General features: G+C 40.5%; 1 protein-coding gene across 5 annotated transcripts in view; it reads right to left on the bottom strand.

Annotated features, from left to right (window-relative positions):
- ZNF608 (zinc finger protein 608) overlaps nt 1-17939 on the bottom strand; it is an 84107-nt gene that overhangs the window by 15385 nt on the left and 50783 nt on the right. The window lies entirely within an intron of this gene.

Raw genomic sequence — 17939 nt, 5'->3', positions numbered from 1 at the left:
TGTGCTTGGTAGTCATTTTTACAAGATTATTTTTAGAAACTTTAATATTACAAATTCTTGCAGCAATACTCCTGTGGTACAGCAGGTCTTCAAAGTTGAGTTGGAAGTCTCAGTACTGAGATGGCATCATATCATCACTTGATATAACATCAGAGCAAAATCAGCTCCTCATATCTTTACGATCGGTGAATCTACAAGTTCATTTGCAAGTCAAATTCAATTTGCCTTTTGTGCCAGCCTTGCTAAGTACAAACAATCCCGACATGCCTGGAATAGCCAAATTGTGTGGTGTATGCTTCATCTCTGGGTTCACGACCATCACGGATTAAATCAACACATCTTATTCTGCATGTGGCACTGTCAACATTTAATCCCACACATACCTACTTGACATCATTATTCTAACAGTAACTAAAGCATTTCAAATGCCAAAAGCAGCAGGGTGAAAATCCGTAACTTTAGGATTATCTCAAGCTTTTTTTATTGCCATTGGTTTCGTAAAGAACGCAGTAACTCATTTGCCTCACAACATCTACCACAGCCTCATCGAACCCTGATCCACATATACACCTGCCATCCATCCAGGCATAAAACCCACAGAACAATGTTTACATTAGACTTGCGATGCAAATGCCCCACTCTCTCCTGACTGCTTCCGTCAAGGAGGTAATCTAAAATTAACAGCACACATTCTACGTAGAAAGTCAAGTCTTCTCTGCTGAACACTGATGTGGTAGCCACACAGTTTGTTTACTGCCTTAATCATACGCTGTGCCTAAGATGGCACAAGAACTTAACTGTGTCTACAGCAGGTGCACATGTAACAGACATCAAGATCAGCAAGGCTGAGAATGTAATGACTGTCAGGTGGCCAGAAAATGCAAGACTGGGGATTTTCTTTTTTTTAAGCACCACGCTGCTGGGCTGTTTGAAGAGTCGCTTTAACCACATCCTGTAATCAAACCATCTGGAGCACAGATCTGCAATTAGTCATCCTGGACATTGGACTTTATCTGAACAAATACTGTATGGCAATGAAGCTGAGAAGATTGGACAGCATTAAGGAAAAGAAGCAAAACGAAGTACTGCTGCTACAGTCATAAACCTTTGAGACACTTGGATGTGGTGTTAATTTACTACTTTATGAAAGCACTGTAAGCTTAAAGGTTAGAGGGCTGAAAGGCTAAAAACTGCTGGTTTAGATAATGTTGCCCTGCTGGTAGCTAAAGCAGGTTGGCATTACTTGAGCCACATAAATTATAGTCTCTTCAACAGCATAACAAACTTGATTCATATCCGTGTGCTTTCCAGTGGGTTTTGAGTAACGCCAACCTAAGTTTGATGGGTACTTTATCCAAATGTCATGTTCTTTCTTTCTGCTTTAATTGGGAAGCCATCAGCCAAGATACTTAAAGTAGTAACCACCACCTTAACTTAGCCTGGAAACTGCTATTTCCCCCTGGGTCCATGTGCTTTAATACACAAAAGAACACGCAGCCACTTCCATCACTGTCACGTCTCCTGCAGCCTTTGTTCTGAAGCCTGATGAGCTGTATTGATTTGGGAAAATCGTTGAGCTTCTTGGAAAACTAGAGTCTAGCTTATTCACCACCATCTATTTCTTTCTCGTGAAGACAGTTGGTCAATATTCAGTTGACTAGTCAGCTGCAAGAAGCTCTGGTTTCTTTTCTTTCCCTTGCCTCCCTAGTAACGCTATCCTTTCCCAGCTTTAGTGTAAAATAAATGTTAGGAAGGCTTGTTGCTAGGGGTGATATGAAATGGTAGTACCTCTGGACAAAGCAAAGACCTAAATGCTAAAGTTAGGTTGGCTCTGGAAGATGAGGCAGCATCTAATCAAAGAGCTAATGTCCCTTAGCAGTTATAATAATAACAGCACTATAATGTTTTCAGTGTAAGTTTGTCTTAAAGACAGTCTGCCTAACAAATAAGCAATAAGCAAAATCTAAATGCAAATGGAAAGCTGGGAAAAAAAATGGCCCTAATTAAATACAAGGCTAAATTCTATATTCATTAAAAGAGCAATAAAAGACTCACTGAAAACTGGGAAGTAACTCCAGAAAATACACCAGATTGGGTCCCAACTGGCTTGTAGGTTTATCCGCAACTGAATAATTCTACTAAAATATGAGCTTCTTAAAATGGTGATTTCTAAAACTATGAAGCCACAGTGACCAAAATAGTTTTCTCTTGTGAGATTTATATCAAAATGATTAGTTCTTGGCATAACTAGGAAAATTTGGGAATAAACTGCTGTTACACCTCCTGAATGTCAGACCACGTTTGCAGTGTTTACAGGAAAAAGTGCCATTAATGTTACTATAAACTAACCATAGGTTTCTGACCTCCAGAGTACAACTAAAGATTTATTTTTATACAAAATGTACCTTTTCTTTGGCCAGAGTAACTGAACCACTTCACTGTTCTACTGAAGCTTGAGAATAAAACTTCACTCTTACCCTATTTCAGCCAACACTGAAAATGTTAGCTGAAAATCATTTAACATCTGTGTGTTCTGAAGAAAACCAAATCTGTTTAAGACATAAAGTATTTTGTTTCTGGAAGATCTTTTTCTCTTTGACTTCTATAATCACAACTACCATTCACATAGCCTGACACTAAATAAATAAATAAACAAATAAATAAAAGACACATAGTCTCAAATTCAGACAAGGAAGTGCTCTTCTGTAATCCCCTAAATTTCCCACTCACTTCTCAAAGAGTATTATTTCAGCCCCTACATTGCTGCTCAGTGGAACACATGGCCACTCTTCTGCTTTCTACCAGAGTGAAAGAAAGAAAAAAAACAAAAAAGAACAAAAAACCCCACCAACCCACAACCCACTGCCTTTGCTTGTACTCCTAGGACCATATGTCACTTGAGATAAGCAACAGAACACAGGGCTTTTCAACTCATCTGTCACACTTGCTTCCTGCAGTTTATATTAATTACAGGATCTCTTCAGCTAGTTATTTCTCTCCCAAACTCTTTCACCCTGCAAAGCAAGTAAATAGGAAAGCAAAATAAGGCTGCAGTGTAGGGAAAAGCACTGTTGTTTAAATATGAGAACTAAGACCAAAAAGGGAAAACCAAAACCATTTTTTCTCACCCTGACAAGCATTCAGGAGTTCCTTTAATAATTATCTGCCTCCTTCCTATTCTTCATCTTAGACACTAGACCACAGAAGTACTGTTTTCATCAGCAGACTGTTGAGAAACAGCTGCAGAAATAAGGAAGCTGATATATATATATATATATATATATATATATATATATATGTCTGTATGTGCATCTACCTACCTATCTAAAAAAACCCTTAAGGATCTTATACTTTTTTATTTTTCTTCTTCAGGTCAGTAATAGCACATGTCAACACAAGTTTGCATCCCAGCTCCGAACTCTGCTACCGTAAGAACAATTCATTGGGCGAGCAAAAAACAAACCAACAACAGATGATAAAAAAAACCCTCAAACCCTATAACCTTTCAAGTGTCTTTGGTGATGAATCCCCCAGTGCTCTACATCACGATAAAGAGTTGTCAGGTGCAAACAGTGGCACAATTCTTTATTGAACAGCAGAGCAGCTAATGCAACATAAAGGAGTGGGAAAAGGAAGATGTGGAATTTGTAAAAAAGAAAGCAGCATGGATAAAGAAAAAATCCCAAGCCAAAACCATGAAAATGCTCTCCAATCTGTAGACTGCAGATATCAGAATGCAGTACAGCCAGGCAGACAATTCTGCTCAACCTCAAAAAGCTGCTGCTGATCCATGTACCTCACTGGGACTGAGAAGCAGAGCCTCTTATAAATTATGATGCTTTATTTAAAGTCAAAGCATTTATTTGCTTTTGTGCCAGCTTTGGATCCTTTTCATCTCTAGCTACCAGGCCCAGGAGAGAACACATTCCTATAGCTCTGCTGGCAGCCAGCTGTGGCCTCAGTAAATCATAAAGCCTCCTAACAAGCCATTCTTTTACAAAGGCCAACTGCAGTTACTAGACATGATAACTTCTCTATTATTCCACTCACTGGAATTTAAAATAGCAATTTAAGGTAGTGGCTGAAAACACTGAAATCTCTTGAACTGCATTTTTACCTGTGTGTGTATGTGTGTGCGCATTTATCACATGAAGACATTATTGTCCTCAGCCTGGTAAAACTGTAAGAAAACCTGAGACAGATGCATCTGAGGAAGTTGGGGGGAAGGGGGGACATTTGGGATTTATTTTGCACAACGCCTTCAGGATTTCTTATTACAGCTAAAAAGAGGTAAGTGCTTTCCCCTCTCCCATCCCTTTAATTCAGTCTGTGGGGCTTGCAGGGCCACATCTTTTATACTTGTGAAGGTAAACTCTCTTAAGATCTTAAGATAGTAATACTGCACTATGAAATGTCACAGTAAAATACATACAGCTACAATTTGTGAATAGTTGATCGTGGGATGTACCTCGAAGTCCTGTGAGTAAATGAAGAATTCTGTCCCTCCTACCTCTCTTTCCCACCCATACACCTAAAATACATCAGTCGAAAACAGCCTGGTGAGGCCCATCATTCCACTTTCACCTCTGTCTAGGAAAAGCAGATCAAAACCTTGTAAGGCCTTCATACACAATTCTTAAAATGAGTGCCTCAGTTTAGGATTTGGAGTAGGATTGCTGAAAGGTCTTTTGTGGCACAGTTAACAGATAAAAAACAAAACTCTGCCTGAAACTCTACTTTTTAGATTTCAGTACCACAATACATGTATTATGCATTGCCAAGCTCTTAAAAAAAAGACCTAGAAGCATAAAGGTGGCTAAATGCCACATAAATTTTACAGTTCTTACCTGACAGGATAAATTTTCTCAAAAATAATAGGTAATGGTATCCTTCCTATTACAAAATTCTTGTCTTTTAGCGGGGAAAAGGGTGCCCAGAACAGTCGCAAGTATTTCAGTAACACACTCAGACACCAGCTCTTTTTTGTAAGCAAGCCTAATGAAGTATGACTAATAATGTTCTCCTTGAGCAGAAGAAAGGTAAAAGGCCCTTTGTTAGCATCTACTGAAGCAAAGTAGTCATTTCGCAGGGCCCGCACAAAAGTTAGCTACTTACAATTGACCAGCTTCAATAGGTGTCAGGGTTCTGCGGAGAACTTCAATGTGTGTGTGGTTTGTTTCTTTTTCTTTTTTTTTTTTTTTCCTCCTCACTTATAAATTACCTCCCAAGTGGGTAAGCTAGTAAAATGTCTAGTTAACCAGTTGGCTTTGCCCAACTGCTCATCAATACCTACCCAACGCAACAGGGAGTTACCAGCAAACTGATTTCCCATTAGTGTTCAAGTACACTCCATGGCAGGCTTCTCTTCGTCTGCTAATGACTGCTTGGACTATTTTCCTGCAAGTCTCCTTTGTGCAGCATGTCCCAGTATCTCCATTTAGTAGTAAGTGACAGGCAAGTTTTCCCTGACCTGCTGTGATCCAGGCTGCTACTACCGCTTCACTTGGCTTTTTCATGCACTAGAGCTGATCCACCTCTGACCTTCAAAGGTTTATAAGTGAAAATATCCAGAGACAAAGTATGTAAATAAAATCTTAAGTTTCCAGCAATCCTGGTACTTAGGACTAAAATTTGCTGGATTAAGAATCCTAAATTCAAACCTAATCTGAGATTAAAAATCTCTGCTTTTATTTTGGCAATGCAACTTCCCTCAAATGACCAACACTGGCATGCCCTTCCTCATTAAGGCACCACTAACAAGACGACAGAAACGTATTTCAACGCTATTAAACGATTTTCCCACATCGCTAGGAGTGAAAAGAGGTTGGACTTTCAGCCATGACTTATTTCTTTCTTTGCTCAGGCAGACAATGCTTCGATAAAACTTGCTTTGCTCCAGAACCTACACCCAACTTTGCAAATAAATTATTGACTGCGCTTCGGCTGCGTCTGAAACACCGGCCCCCGGGGGCCGATAAGCTCTGACCCCAGGCAGCACACGCAGCCCTCTCAGCAGAGGCAGCGACGCTACTGCTTTGCGTGGAGGCCTGCGCTGGGAGAGCCGATCGATCGAGGGCCTCGACAGCTTTTACAGCCTCCCCGCACTCGGCCCATGTCAAACTCCGCGGCTCCTCGTGCTGCCGTTATTCGCCCTCTCGCTGCTCTGATGAAGCTCAGGCGAGTCTGAGGCCTCAGTGAGGAGGACTGAGCAGCTCCCTGCTTGTCGACTTGGCCAGGACCACAGCCCCAAAACAATGTGTCCCTGAGGCACATTGGCCCTTAGATACCCACTGCTAGGAGAGGAAGGTATAACTGATGTGCAAATAGCTAGTCTCATGATCTTTATATACTAAAAAAGACTTCCTGCAGTAACGGTATGCACAGCAAGAGCTGTAACCGTTCAGTCACACAGAACCGTCAGAAAAATACTGACTTTTTCCATAATACAACCAGTGTATCAAAAAACTAGTGACCAAAACAGATTGTGATTAAAAATATCTTTTGCGGGATCATGCTATGCTAGCTGTGGGCAAGCGGGTATGTTTTTCTTTACTCACTCTGTAACATTTCAAGATCAATATCATGTTGTGCTTAAAATAGAACAACACTTTATTTCTCCTTAGCATTTTTCTGAGGCCTAAAGATCATTTAAATGAAACTCGTACCTACCTGACATGGAACCATACTGACTTGCCAGTGATAATATTAACCCTTAATTATTACAATTATTTTTAAGCAACTGCATGTCACTCTAGCTGCACATATAAATCTTACTACCACCAGCAGGTCATTTACACCCTCTTAATGTTCCATTGCCAAATGCACACACACACTCTTCTTCGTGTAAGAATTTCACCACGGCTTAGTGTGGCTAGATTTTACAGTCAGTGAAGGTGTCCATCTCTATTTCCTACCTATCAAAGCTAAAACTGGAACAAATAAAAGGAAAGGAGAAAAAAAAAAAAAACCCTAAGAGCTTGTTTAGGTAGGAACGGAACTCTTCATCAGCTAGCAGAAACCCACTGCAGTAACTCCAGAAACCATTTTTTCTGGACGCTGAGGAAACAGAAGGAAGAGAACGACTCTTTTCTATCTTAACTGTAGCTTAAGATGATTCTGCCATAAAATCTTCAGCCTTTAGGAAAAGATTACCTCATTTTAAATTATAGAACAGCCCTCAATACGAGTACATGAATATTTATTTACTTTCTTAAACCTGAATATCAAGATAGCGAAGGGCATTTCCAATTAAAGTGTTTCACCCGCACGTTTGTTAGTGCCCTGCCTTCCCAGCTCGGCTGGAGCGGGTAAGAGATTCAGTGAGCTTTCTGCAGAGATGCTGGTTGAGGGAACAGCAGTTTCCTCCTGCTAAATCCCCTGATACAGCAGCTTGCTCTTTCAGCTGTCATTCAGTCCAGCACAGCTTTTCATACAAAACCAGAGGAGATCAAGTGCAGACTAAACGCTTGTTTCAAATGACAGATTTCCCTCCCTCTCTGGCTTTCAGCTTCCCATATTTACACCCTGAAGAATAAAAAGAACTCATAATTTGTAGTCCATCAAATAATGTGTTTTCAGATTGTGCCAAAGATGAAGTTTCACAGTTTCTTAGATGGACACCTGAATAAATAGAGCAGTAAAAGAAGCACTAAGAAGCACTTCTGGAGTAGAATAACAGAAATTAAAATACAGCAGGTTTTCCAATTTATTTATGTAGTTATTGCGGATGAAACAGTCGCACAGTACTTAATAACCCATGTTCTTCCCCTTACAAATATTTTTTTATTTCCTTTCTTAAAAATAATAATGATCAATGCATGCAATATCACATTTCTTGTCCCTACAGGCCAGAATCAATCTTCTTGGATTTTAGTGAGGTCAAGGAGAGAATGAACAGCATAAGAGGCAGCTGAGAAAAACTGGCAAAGCAGCAAAAAGGTGTGAACTGCAGCAGCCTGCACCCAGCACCTGCACTTGTGCTGCAGGTAAAAAGAGGATTCCTGCTTACAGCGCTGTCCATTAGCTATCGCTCACAAGCGCTGCATTCAGCTTGAGAATTTTTTTTAAAAGAGAAATAAAATTAGAAAATCAATATGGCATGCTATTCTTGTCAAGTTACAAAGCTGAGAAGTAATGCTGCAATATTTAACCTAACCTGATTTTCATAGGTCCTCTGCAAGGTGGATGATACCTGACTTAGAAAAACGACAGTGATTTTGCTGAGCTTTCCAAAACCAACAGCCATTTTCCTTGAATGAAACCAGAGGCTGCTGAAGCACATTTGTCTTTCCGCTGATATACGTTCACTAAGTGCAGCCCATATCCCACCTACCCACGGCAGCTCCAGACAGTTAGCCTCACCCACAGCTCCTTGCAATTTAATGAACAGTCACATCCAACAAATCTCTTACCAACAGCCTGACAGTAGTTAGACGCTGGGCCCAAAAGAGAAATTTGTCACTGCTTAAATAAATTTTACAGATGTAATAGATAAAGGCAATAAAGAAAACGGGGCGTTTATAAAACAAAGTCGACCGAGCAGAAAGCTGTTCCTCCAGACGGCGCGTCTGCATGCGCAGGCGCGTGGCGCCTGGGCGCACCGACAGCACGGAGATGGTGCGGGTTAGGGAGCACGGAGCGACAGCCTGCGCTGCCTCAAAGGCAGTGCAGATTTTATTTGCAGAATGTAAATCTCAAAGCCGTGCTTTTTAATCTGCGTGTGCGATCACCAGAAATTGATTTCAAGGAGATTTGGAAGTATTTAACTTATTGCTCAGAGATGCAAATCCTATCTTGTACAATTGCTCTTGTATAAAGGGAGGAAACCTGGGTGACATTTCTGGGTTCTGCTTATACGTTTTCATTTTTCAGCTGCTCACAGCTCATTAAGCTTTCATTTAAAATAAGCACCTGTCTATACTGAAGCACACAAACAAAACTATGCATGTTCCATGTGTTTTAAGCCAGTTTAAAACTCTTAATGAATAATACAGTTTAAAAGCAAGACACTCTTGAAAACATTTGCCACGATATAACAGAAACATGCTTACGTCCCTCCCTAAATGGGCATGAAAATACTGTTCAACGGCTTCAGCAAACATGGCAGTGGACGCAGTGCTAAGAAGTTCTCGGCAATGCACAGAAACATTTCCTGACCTTGGCATGCCTCCTGCATCTCACAGTGGCTTTCTTATAATTTGATACTTTCTTCTTGATACCTCACTGTTCAGCACAAAACCGATCAGGTAGAAAAGCTGTTGCTGTTAAATGAAGAGAGCCCAAACCACAGATTCTTATGCGTGGTGTGTCACGTTCATGCACAACAGTGTTAAAAATATCTCTGAAGCACAGCTCTTTCCAACAGAAAACAGAGCTATTCTTGAGCACAGATGAGCTTCCTCTGTGTCAATAAACACAAATTGACTCTGTTTAAAACACAGAGGAAACTGGTTAATTTCTATCTCAATAAAATTTATGAAGCAATAAAAACTTTGTAGTACATGCTGTGTGGTTTGCTTCACTTCCTTGTCACATGAATTCATGACGAGAATTTTTCCTCTCCCTCAGATGCTTTTTTTTGGCTGCTCAGCCACACGCTACAGAGTACCTTGCAGAGATCAAAAGCCTAACGAGGCTAAATCTCATGCCCACTCTCACCCTCAAATTCTCCTGGAGTTTGGCAAGGAGCATCTTAATTCCTCTGCAATCTTTGCAATGACAATATTTGCAAACTCAATCACCACTACAGTGTGAATTGTGCTGAGTAGTATAGTCTAACTGGGAAAACAAAAAAAGAAAAAGAAAATCATGTCTGAATTTGGGTAACTGTCACTAGACGACACTAGTATAACTCTTAATCCTAGCTTTTTACGATAGTGAAAAGGTCAGGCAATTCAAACTCCTGCAACCCCTGAACTAGGACCGAAAGGAAAAAGCAAATATACTGTCTGAAACCATATGTCTGCAAGAGCAGGAGTCAAAAAAGCTGATAAAGACTTTGTGCATAGTATTTGGTAAGATTAAGTATAACTCTTCCCTGCATGTTTTACTGTCATTTATGTTCTCTCTGACCACTCGCAGAAAGCTACTTTTGACAGGCCACAAAATCAAGGCTTCTGGGAATGTTTTGTTCTCTCTCTGCAAATCCCCCAATGCATTAATTTCCTGACCTCTCTCCTAATATAAAACTACAGCTCGCTCCTTACATGATCATCTTTGTCGGAACAACTCCCATTCAGACAGCAGCTAATCCACTCCAAGTAATGGTTTCTGTCAGGAAGGAAGCCGGCGAAATGATGCTATCATTACACTATACAGAAGCGTCTCTGCGCCTCGTGTGGCGATCCCCCTTTCGGCAAATACCACCACGATGGATGCAACCCCTAAGAAGTCTAGCTTGCTTGGTCGCAACGCGTGCAAACTCAGTTCCACTGCGGCCAGGTTACACCACTGGAGGCTGCGGGGCCTCGCTGCGGGGAGTATTAGCTCTCTCATCAGCTGGGAGGTAGGCGCGGGGGAAGGTTCTCCCTTGCTCTTGGTCCTCTGTGCTACTTGTAGAGTTGCTGCAACTTGCTAACTCACCCACCATGAGACGTAAAGATGGCCAGGTTACACCACCGAAGTCACTGGCAAATAAAATACCGTCTTTCTCTCCTCCCCCTTCCACTCATCCCTCCATACCTTCTGTGCAATAACCACTGACAAATTTAAGGAGACTTGGGACACTTCATCAGGAAAAGCAGAAGGCACCAGTGACAGAGGAAGAGGTGCCGACGGGGAAAGGGCAGACCTCCGTATGTCCCCTCCTGCGGGTTCCCGCTAATGGACCATGTCTCTAAACAGCCGACAACCAAACGCAGTATCAACAGATGCCGTGACAAGGAGTCTGTAACACGTCGGGAAGGTGTGAGAAGAGCGACAGTTGGCTGCCTTTCGCGATTCCTTGGCACAAGCCTCTCCACTCGCCCAGAAGGTGGCCGAGGCTGTGGCACCATTTCCTCACAGCTTCACCATGTGTACAGCTCCTACCAATGATCCTTTGGCTACGCTATTTTAGGTAATTAGATTAAACTGGCTTGGTTTCTCTCTCGGGGTCTCTCCTCTGACAGAGGAAGAAAAGAGCACTAGAAATTCAGGCTGTATGTGTAGCATAATGGCCAAGAGACACAAAAACATGGAGGTTTTCTTCTGCCTGTTTTGGGAATTTAACAAAAGGTGTCTGTCCAGCAGTAAGGGTTAGAGCAGAAAAATAAGGTAGATCTTGTGTATAGAAATCATGTTTTCTCCTGGAAGACTTTTCTTGTTCTGGTTGAATAGCTATCACAGCCACCACCGTGGCTTTTTGTGGGCGCTTCCTAGCTCACAGGATTGGTAGGCGGGTGGAAAGCTGCTGCCTTTATCACTTCGTTTATGGGAAGTGTCAGAAGACTATGAAAACTGACGGGACATTATGAAAAAAAATCTTGGCAAATGTTCCCTGTTCTGATAAAATGTTGCTGAAACAAACCCATTCTAACTTTTCTTCAGTTTTGCAAATTCATTTTACTTTTTGTTTCTCTCATCCAAAAATGTCCTTTCCCCCCACCCTTTACAAAACTGTCCAGTGAAGAACATCTAGAGATGTGTGAGAATTAATACCAAAACCTGTTTTTAGTTCATCACACTGCAAAATTTACCAAAGGTTTTATACAGACTCTTTACATAGACATTTTGTTCACCCTGACAAAGTCTTGAAAGTAAAGCACACCTGAAGCAACCTGTTTTTTCTCAAACAATGATGTATTCAGCAACCATTCCTTTCAAGAAGTTTCCATTTTCCTGAAAAGATTTCATATTGTCTTTAATCATTTTTAGACTAGGGAAAAGACATCCCTCATAGTATTTCAAATGCCTCATGACAAAAGGCAAATTTCCGGAAGCAGGTAAGTTTGAAAAACTGGAATGTGGAAAGAAAACATCCTTAAACCAAAAGATTGCAGATAATTCTTTCAGTATATAGCCCTCAAGAAAGTCCAGACATTTAAGTCCCACCAGACAACACCAACTGTTTTACAGATATGAATACAACATATTTTTTTGTGTTTGATATGTCTTTCTTTAAGGGTTAAATATATCCACTTCAAGTAGATGAGGAAAGTGCCCAAGAAGAGCTCTGTTGTCTACAGACATCTATGGAAAGGAGGATGATGACAGACCAGCAGAAACAGTCAGAATCCAGTGAGCAGAACAAAGAATGCCTTTCTCTAAAGGTTGTTCTACTTATGTAACTAACAGGCGTGATTTTTCAAAGGAAGAAAATAATTTTGTCATCTAGGTGATTCCACAGGATCTTTCAAACTATTGCAACAGGATCTCAAATAAGAGGAGTTTAGCCTTCTGCAACAGAGAAGGAAAGCACTATTCTCAAGGACATCTCTAAAAATTGCCAAATGTTAACAAACTTCAAAAAAAATCTTTATTCTCTGAATGGAAGACTGAACTGTAATTAGGATACCTCACTGGACAAATTTAGAGCTGTGAAAGTCAACACAGCTTCTAAAGAGACTTAAGTCAATCTTGGGCTAAGTTTCTGAAAGCAAAGGCATTATATACAGAACCTTCCAAATTGCTTTGGATTTCAGATATTCACAATGAGAGCTGCTGCAGCCGTAAAGGATGAATTTGCATCGAGGGAAAATTGCCTTAAACTTATTTTTCAGACTATACCATTTCATCTATCCCATCTAGGGGATGTAAAAGAAATGAGCAAAAGCCAGGTTGTTAATGACTGAGGATTCGTTTTCTTCAGAGACTTCTCAATGAGAGATAAATAAAATACACAAAATAGTTTTAGGGAAGTGCGAGTTTTTCTCTTGTTGCCACGAGTAAAGCTCCTCTTTCTTTAGAGAATGAATTTGCGACACAGTTGCTCACCAGGGGAAAGCAAACAGATAGATAAGCAAATGGGTAAAGACTGCTCTCTGACCAAACTGCTATATGGTGAACCAACTCAGAAGCTCATATGAGAACTTAAAACTTCACCAAACATCAGAAAAAAGAAGGCAAATTTTAAAGAACTTTCATTAGTTGTACACTGACACAAAAATCACATCTGTCTCACAAAGAGAGATGAGAAAAGGTAGTGATTTCACAACCCTTTGGGGTTTTCTAAGGTGCAAAGAAGGATGTTGGTGTCCAGGTTTGCCTATGAGATAGCTAAATCACAAACACATCTGCTTAAACTGATGATTCCCATGGTTGTGTCTTCTGATCTTAAAAATGGTGCAAGCAATGACTGCAGAAAGGACCCAAGTGAATGATGAACAAAAGAGAATATTGTTTGGTTACACTCACTGTTACTCTGTTTCTCTGTCACAATCAGTCATTCATAGGGAAAATAACAGAGAATTCAGAAAATCCTAAATACTATTCCTGATAGGCAGCAGGACATAATGAGAAAAGAATGAGAAGAATGGAAAGACTAAGAGTGAAATTCTTTTTTTATACAGCTGACCGCCAACTACTTTACAGACATCATAAATAAAACATACCTGGCCATATATTTGAGACCTTGAAGAGAATTTTTCTTCTTTCCTCCGAGTAAAACTCAACGTACAAACAATACCCCCTCAAAAGAAACAAATAAATGCTAATAAATATTTACTGCTGGAAAAATATTGCATTGAAAATAGTTTGAAAAACTCACGAATAGTATATCTTATTTACTTTCCAAACTGAAACCAAGAGCTGTCCTCGCAGAAGGAAGATTAGCGTTATTTATGTGCCTCACTCAGAATCAATGGTATACATCTTGGATCTCAATATGCTGTACTATGTTTATAACACTGCCTTCCTCCTGTCCTCATAAGACAACTTTAAAAGGTTATGTTACAGAAAAGAGTAGGTTACTGGATAAGGCTCCTGCAAATTTATGAAACATCTACTAGTTAGGTATTGCTATGAAAAAGGAAGGTTTAAGCCAAGCACAGGGGTAGATTTCCAGTCAGAGTACCTGCACACCCCCTTTTTTCCGCATAGCTGTATAGATTTAACAGTTGGTCTCTTCATTACTAGGCTGTCCATAGGAGAGTTGTTCTCAGTTCATATTCATATTCATTTCTCATGGGTTCCTTTGACTAATAGGTGCCTACTATAATTCATATATAGCTCTCATTCAGGCAATACTATTTCCTTTTTACTGCTATTTTAAGCATTTCTCAAAATGTTGACTAATTTTAAATCTAAAGAAAATTAAAGGTGACACCTACAAAATCCCTGTATGATAAGATTAAAAAAAACCAAAACTATCTTTTAACTAACGTTTAGACATACAGAAACCTAGGGCTGAGGGGGGACTTCAAGAAGTTGTCCATGCTGTTCCCCCAGCCTCTGAAGCAGCAACCATGTCCTTCCTGATAAATGTTTGCCCAGCCTTTCCCATAACAGCAGGCTCCACAAGCTCCAAGACAACATAATCTATGGCCCCCATCATCCTTGCTGTTGGAAATGCTTTTTTAGCATCTAACTTAAGTCTTTCTTGCCATGATTCAAAACCATCATGTCCTGTCTTTTCCGTCTGGATTATGAAGACCAGACCAACTTGTGACACACTGTGGCCCTCACATCTCACCTGGCTTAATACAAAAAACATCACTAAATCAATCAATTTATTTTCACTGTGTTATTCAATAGCAGGCTCTGTGCAAAAGAGACTGATAAAACTCAGATTATGCAATTTTACAGTGAGCATTTCAGTACTGTGGTATAGTCTATGCTGTCTTCAGACTTCTTCAGACAAGATTTGAGTCTAAATAGAGCTGGAGGCAAAACGGACACTAATTAAATCTTGTGGTGAGGAACATAATGCTCTTTACTACTCTATTTCCACCAAACTGTATTTCCAGCACAAATGCATTGTGGTTGACCCAGACTTTCTGTCATAAACACCTTATATTTGAGTGGCAGCTAACACTCATTTTTCACAAAGTTTTTCAAGGAACGGGTTTGGTGGTTTGTAGGGGAGTTATTTTTAAGGCCTGAGGCGGAAAGGCTGTTGCGCTGCTTTTTTGCACTGCTTCAAACAGAAACCTCTTGTGAGGTCTTCTAAAGTAACAGTTCAGCAAAAAGTGAGTGCTGAAGCCACTGACTCAGCCCTTAGATGCCTTTTTTTCCCCCTCTCTCTCCCTTCAAAAATGCAGCTTTTAATGAATCCATTTTAAATGTTCCTTTTTCCCCCAGTTATTCTTACATAAAAACTTTCCCTCCCAACCCTTTCTCTTTGGAAATTTGGTAACCATAGTTTCTGTATCCTGCTGAGACTTGATATGTAGAGCTGTATTCTACCTGCTATTAAGCTGCTGATAGCAGTGTTTCTGTTGCAATTTATGAGAAATGTCAGTTGAAGGCAGAGAGTATTGTACACACTATATTTTCCCAGCTGGATACCTCCGTGAACAGAAAGCAAAAACATGAATACACATGTGCTCAATCTTTTGGGGGAGGGGAAGTGAACAACTGCAGGAAAAAAAGGCTGCAGGTTAGATGTGCTGTTGGGTGGTCTGGTCTAAAGCCAGTAGGAAATAAATATATGAATGGGAAGATGCCTCTAAGATTATTAGGAAACACGAGAGGATCTCAATGCAGTTGTTGGTGCTGCATCAGCAGTTGGGAGACCCCTCCACAGAGTCCTCAGATGCCCCTTTCCCCTGCACAAACTGAATTTTCACCTTCGGAGAATTGTAGCATTCCTCCGTGGGTTTGTATGAGCCAGTCCTGAAGGATTTCGTTTAATGTTTAGCAGGAAGACATCTTCATCATGAATACCGTTTAGCCATTTTTGCAGCAGTCACATCTGGGAGGCTTTTTTTCGTCTCTTTTAGTTTTTGGTAGAGAGAAGCAAGCCTCCAAATGCAGGAAATGCAATCGTGTCTCAACTTGCTCCGCAAAGCTCTTCCCGATCAGTTTGCTTCCTTTAATGCTAGCGATATATTTGCTGGCAAAAATACTTCAGCCTTTCCTGAATAACAAGGATAGCAGTTTCTGTTTTTCTTCATCACACAGGCAGCTGAAGGTAATGGACCTTACAGGGAGAGAGGAGCGTAAGTCCAATTCAGCAAGGAGTGAATGGGCATTAAAGGAAAATGCCTGCTCTGTCTTCTAAAAACACCATCGGACCATAACCTTTTCTATACCAGAAAGTATTGAGGATTACAGTAGAAAGCATTCACCAACTATTACTATTTAAAGGCACTGGCTCCCTCGAGATCAGAGTTCTGTGGCCAAGACTTTTCTCTTCACAGAGCTCTGTATTGAGCCAAAAATGTTACAGCAAATAATCTAACAAGTCCCAAAGTTTATGCTTACTTCACAGCCCACACTATATGGAAACATAAGTCATCAGTAAAGAGCAGCCAGATTATTACAACAGCAAAATAATTTACTATGGAACACGTTGCTCAAATAGCATATGTGCCTTCCCAAAAGTTATCAACTCTTGACACAAGTAACCAACTTCTAAATTTGCAATTAATCCTCAGCATTCCCCAAATCACCTCTTCCATTAGAAACACGGAACTGAAAATAGTGAAAATTGCAAACCTACTAAAGTTAAAATGCTCACAGTCAAACTGCGGATAGAGCCAATTACCATTTAAATAACAACATAAAACTCTTTGAAGGAAAGGCCTTTTGATCTCCAAGACTCAAATGCTGAACAGTGGGAATTGGAGTTCTTTAAATTTCCAGGGAAAAAGCTACCAGAAAAGAACTATGACCCAGGCTGTCAGTCATGTGCTTAAATCCCTAGCATTTTTTTACTGTTAAATGTAGCTCTCTTGGCGTGTAATTAGTGGCAATGTCATCATCAATACCATGGTTATTAAATGCTAAAGTAACTCTTTTCTTACAGTCTGTTCTGGTGTGGAGAGGGAGGGAGTAGAAACGGAGCGAAGGGGAGACACCTCAAGGGTGAAATACAAGTTGTGTTCTTCTCCCTTCTCCTTGGGCAACGTCAAACTGCAGCTCTCCAAACAATGATCAAAAATCAAATCCAAAAATCAAAAAGCTTAGTTGTTAATACAAGTTTTGTCAATTTGAGTGCCTCGTTTATCTTAAAGTCCAGATAACATAAGGTCAAACAGCATTATATATATATATACACACACATATATATATACATACACATATATAAATATATATAAATATATATAAATAAATATATATATCATTTGTGGCCAGACTAAGATCACTGTTCCATTTTGAGAGGCAGATGCAAACAATAAAACTGAACCGAGCTGCAGTTTCCATTTCTGGCTCTTTTTTTTAGCCTTGCTCTGGAAAGCTGTGAAGGAGCGACGCTTTTGCAAACAGCCGTAGCCCTTGACAGCCTGTGGAGCTTGCTGATGTCACCTGTCCTAACTGACACAACACAGGGCCTGCACGGCACATCGCTATAGCCCATGTTTTACAAGTGCACATTTCACAGGAAACCAACCATTAGTTTTCCCAAGACTTACAGGCATACATTTCCAAAAAGGGAAAAAATAAAACTGCTATATATCCATACAAATCAAAATTCGTAGAACGGTGGCAGTCAGCCAGCCAAACCACTCCAGGTCTGCTCTCCCATCTGCTTGGCCTGCTCACTATGTGAAAATAAAAGTAAATTGCTTCTTCTGCAATTAATTCTCAGAAGGGCTCCTTAAAAAATTTCACTATAGGGCTTCGATCACGTGGAGCACCTGAAGATGACAGAGAAACCACCTAGCACCCAACAATGTAGACAATGCTCAGCGAGGGCTGTCGAGCAAAGAAGAGCTCCCTTCCCCCTGTGCTAACAAGGCAGTGGTCCAAGGCACGATTGCCGATCAGGAACCAGACCTCTCCTGAGCCCTCTCGCAAACCAAGCCTGCCAGCAGATGAGCTCGGCCAACCCTTGATGTGGCGGCTGATGCCACCTCTCC

Source organism: Rhea pennata, chromosome Z, assembly GCF_028389875.1.
Source record: "Rhea pennata isolate bPtePen1 chromosome Z, bPtePen1.pri, whole genome shotgun sequence".
Lineage (NCBI taxonomy): Eukaryota > Metazoa > Chordata > Aves > Rheiformes > Rheidae > Rhea > Rhea pennata.
The sequence above is the reverse complement of the archived record's forward strand: the minus strand, read 5'-3'. Positions and strand labels throughout refer to the sequence as shown.